Genomic DNA, 4905 nt, shown 5'->3' on the forward strand with positions numbered 1-4905 from the left:
CAACAGATAAATGCAAATTTTGTAATTTGCACTCATGAACATAATGGCAAGTAATACAAAGATATCCTATTTTCTTTGTTCGATTCCCGTAAATCAGCAGCTAAAGGACAACCTGCAATTACATTGTATAATGAACTCACGCAGAGCTGACCTATGTTCTTTGTATAGCCTTGTGCAATTGCTGTTAATACTAGTTCGATGAACCATATGGAAGGTAGGATTCAAACTCTTTACAATTTTTCTAAAAGCTGAATACTCCAATATGGAAAAAGGTAGTTCATTCAGCACAATCATTTCAGCAAGCAATCGTGTGGGCTGAGTATGTGTTGCAAAGGTGATTTCCCTTGCATTCCTAATGCCTTCCATTTCTATATTCTAAGTATTTCAAGATTCTATCACAAGCAAAATTAACCAACCCCTTGTACTGATACCAATAGCATCCCCTTCTATGCAGGGCATTCTTCATCTATGCAGAGCATGCTTGTATGACTCAGGCTATCAATATATAGCCTAACACAGTGATTCTACTAGTGTCGGTACCGACACTGGGCTATAACCACCCACGAGCCGCCACGCGGTGTGGGGTCAGGCCCACTTTGGTCCACTTCTCAATGCACCCACACATGATGAATGATATATTTCATCGGTTTATGGTATATTCCCTTGATATATATGGTATATTTAATTGGTATATTGTGTATAAATGGTATATTTCATTGATATATGGATACAAAACATACGTGGGCCCGGTTGGGCGCCACGTGATGGCGTGTGGCTACTTGCATGGTGTCGGTAGGTGACGGGTCCGGTAGAATATAGTTTCCGATATATAGCCCTATATTGTTCACACTGTTGTCTCTGGAGACCTTTTTTTGTTTTGTTTGAGAACGGCCCTTTGGAGACTACTGTGCAGGTGTATCGTATGCCCATGCCCTCTGGGCCTTCTGTTTTCTGTATTCTATGTTGGATTTGTTGGGCCTTTTATCTTGTAGTGATGCGATAAGTAACTTCTATGCCCAAAACTTCTAGACTATTTCTTCTTTTCTTTCGCAATTTTTTATTAGTAACCCTAACCATGATGCATTCCCTGTTAAATATGCTTAATAGTTTTAGAAAAGTGTATATACTTAATTAGTACTCCCTCCGCTCCTTAAAGATTGGCATATTAGTTTCCATTAAGACAAACTTTTGACTACAAATTACTATGTCAAGGTATGGTTTATATGACATGAAATCAGTATCGCTAGATTCGTTATCAAAAGTACTTCCTGATACTTTTGGTTTCATGTCATATAAACCACACGTTAACATAGTAATTTGTGGTTAAAGCGTTGTCTGAAAGCTAATTTTCCAATCTTTAAGGAATGGAGGGAGTAGTAAATAAGTAAGATTTGGGGATCCCTAATTTTTTTAAACCTTGTGCGGTTGCCCACCAGGCCACCATGCCGTTGCCACTATATGTTCCTAGTACACCATTTTATGGAAGCTTATGGATTGTAAATAAAAAAGATGGATCTTACTATTATTTGCTGTCATCAGAAATCATTATCTCTTGAAGCTGAAAAACTACTGTTTGAAAAGAAAAAAAACAAATGTGAATGCAGATGCAGCTAAAGCATGCAACTAAACTTGCCCGCAAAAAAAAGCATGCAACTAAACAAATCATTATCACCAGCGAGGCTTCTGCACTTACATAAAGCTATTTCTCTGTCAATTCAGAATTGGATGAAGTTTTTTCAACCAAGAAATTGATATTCAAAATCATGCCATTCAGAATTCTTTCTCTCAAAGCGACGGACTTCTAAATTTTCACATGTGCCACCAGGAATTTTCACTACAGCATGTAGAATAACTTTGATAGGTTCTCTCATCTTCATTGAGTCGTACTAAATAGCGAGCTAATCCATTCTCACTACTGCAAATATCACTTCACTGACGGCTCATCTCTGACGAGCCAAGATGACCCATCTCTGATAATGTCACCACATACGGGTCTAAGAAAATAGGAGCCCGCTAGTGATGATTATCAACTGGCAGCATTGACTAGTCATTATTAAAAATGGTGGTTCATAGTCCACACATTGTGCGTGTAAGATGTATGTATGTATAGGCACACTGTCTCCACCAAAGGCTCCTTGTTTTGTCATTTCAAGTGAATTCCATTTTTTTACCCCTTCTTTCAATTTTTTTTACACAATCTACCCCATTTAAGGGTTCCAAAATTATACCTCATTTAACTAAACATTTGCCACTAATTACCCGTTTTGGCAGATTTCCCCAAATCCCACGTTTTATGACAGGTTCTGGTTCCGGTTTGACCTCGAAGGCCAGCGTGGCACGCCGCATAGGCCTGAAAAGTGGGCCCCGCCTGCCATAAAACGTGGCATTTAGGAAAATCAGCGAAAAGGGGAATTAGTGGTAAAGGAATGGTTAAGGTACAATTTTGAAAATTCACTTGAACGGGGTAGATTGTGTCAAAAAAAAAATCAAAGAGGGGGTAAAAAATGGAATTCACTCTTTAATTTGCGGTACCTCTAATCCTGAAAGTGATGCATAGTGAACACCATGTCCTCCATCCTTGCCTTCTTCACAACTACTCCATTATATTCATGGACGAATTGTACCCTCTGCAGTGCCCTGCATGTGCTATATATTTCACGTTTGTTCACTTGTGATGACTCCTATTTCCATCTCCTTTTCCCATCAAGGCGCGGTGTATCATGCCTGCAATTAATTTGGGCAGGCCGTTGTTAACTTGGCATGCAGAGCAATACCATACATCCATCCATGAATGTCATCGATCTCACAGCCTTGTTGGCAAGGGTGACTCTGAATAAACTCAATTGAAATACAGCTAGCAATGACAACCCAAGAAATGAGCCCTGTACTTATCATGATGGCAATGAAATTGATTGCAAGTGTCGCAATTTCAAAAAGTACACACGTACATGCAGATATTTTCTTCGAAAAAGGAGAACTAATGACACTAAAATGACACGGTATGATAGTCCCAAATTAGCACTGCCAAAATGCGTAGCTGATAATACTTTACTTATTGCTTTGTTTGTTTGCCAAAAATTTTGTTAGGTGTGAATACCTAGCCATCCTCCCTAAACAGTCCTACAAAAATTGTTTGTGTACCAGGTCATGCGAGTTCTTCGCCAAAAAATTTGCAAGTTAACTCTTGCCCAAATTCGATATGGCAGCATAGCATAGCCATCAATCCAACACACCAACACTTGTATCAACCCCCGGTGAAAATAGTTTCAACCTCAACAGGCACTTCCGCGTCCGAAATACTCTTTGAAATGGAGAAGTGTCTCCAATGTACTATGTTGACCATTCTTTTCACATGAACATGTGTTCACCAAAATTTCTAAAATTAAAATACAATATAACAAAATAGCCGACTAGAGATGCTTTTTTTAGCACGCTTTTTACTTTCGTCTCTATGTGCTCCGTACCGCGTGTAGAGACGTTATTTGAGACGTTGTGTGAGTCGTCTCAATTTCCAGCTTCTCCGCACTCCGCACGTACCATGACTTTTAAAAATAAATAAGTCATCTCAGAAAACTAAAGCCTTCGTCTTCTTCCATAACCAACCTGATGGAGGCGGACAAACCCTAGATGAGTCCCGTAGGTTCCCGTCCTGGCGGCTGGCGCCCCTTGCCGGCAAACTCTCCCCTTCTGCCCGTGAGTTCCATCCTCCTCTTTCCGAAGTTCTTTGGAATTACCGGATCTATTCTCTGTCATACCCCTGGCGGCACCCTGCTCCGAGATCGATCCATCAGGACGGCCTGAGCGACCTATTCCCTGCGGCTGGTCTCCTGTGCAACAACCCAATCCAGCCATCCAGGCCATCCACGAAGGTGCACAACCGTCCGCCTCCCCCTCATCTCCCCTCTCAGATCTCTGATTTTGTTTTCTTGTATGGTGCAGATCTGTAATTTATGTGATTGGGTTGTCATGGCAATTGTTGTTGAGATAAGATAATCCAGCGCTGAATTGACAATCACGAGACAGGAGAAAAGCAAGTAAATTTTTATTTACCATTGCCTCGCTTGAATTGATTGTGCCTGTTCAGGCTTTTTTCAGTTAATTGTGATCTTCAGGTCACTCGGCTGCAGGACAGCCATGCCACATTCAACAGGTGATCGACCAGTTCATCTATGAAAACTGAGGTATTTTATTATTTTTGTTACAGTTATCTGATCAAGTACGCCCAATAAAAAGATTAGCCATGTCGCTTGTGTAATCAAAAGAATTTTTTGCTCCAGGGAATCTAACTCCGCTGACATACCCATGTACTGTAGCTTGATGCGTAATTACTTTTTGCATCGTAGGAATTCAACTCTGATGCCATAATTTATACCCAGAATTTACTACTTTAGTAGAATTTATACCCAGAATTTATTTATGCCTCATTTGAATTTATTTGCAGAAGAACTTCCATGGGAGAATTTGCAAGGAGCACAAGGAATGGCCTTAAGGAAAAGCTATGAAAAGATACAAGAGCAGAGCAGAGCAGAGAAGATTGGGGGAGCAGATCCGCGTGTAGTATAGGTTTCAACTAGTTAGCATTACGTTATAATTTTTCCAGTGACCTGTGCAATGTTTTATGGATCTTGTACCTTTCAGTTGTAAAGATTGTTTTTTTATAATATAATTTCTTATTCACCACCGTGTTATGATTTGTGAGCAGAAGATTATTTCTTGGGTATTAATTGGCCATATCTAATTACATAAATTTAAACACATCACCTTGTAAAAAAAGAAGATGTCTCTATGAGTTCTTTGGCACGCAATAAAGCGGCTCAACATAAGTATCGACGGTGTGCAGGTGCATCTATCATGAATTTACCAATACGTCTCAACTGGCATAGACACGCTCTTAAAACGTCTCAC

The 4905-nt window shown here is 40.0% G+C and overlaps 1 long non-coding RNA gene across 2 annotated transcripts; it reads left to right on the forward strand.

Annotated features, from left to right (window-relative positions):
• Positions 1 to 3511: 3511 nt before the first annotated feature.
• LOC100822146 lies at positions 3512 to 4688 on the forward strand. 2 transcript variants are annotated; one of them, XR_732078.3, is made up of 4 exons: positions 3512 to 3869; positions 3940 to 4034; positions 4113 to 4181; positions 4442 to 4688. It is a non-coding gene; the product is annotated as an uncharacterized LOC100822146 (long non-coding RNA). The 2 variants fall into 2 exon arrangements; XR_138334.4 differs by having other exon boundaries at positions 3940 to 4181.
• Positions 4689 to 4905: the final 217 nt, after the last annotated feature.

The sequence above is a fragment of the Brachypodium distachyon genome, chromosome 4 (assembly GCF_000005505.3).
Source record: "Brachypodium distachyon strain Bd21 chromosome 4, Brachypodium_distachyon_v3.0, whole genome shotgun sequence".
Taxonomy (NCBI): Eukaryota; Viridiplantae; Streptophyta; class Magnoliopsida; order Poales; family Poaceae; genus Brachypodium; species Brachypodium distachyon.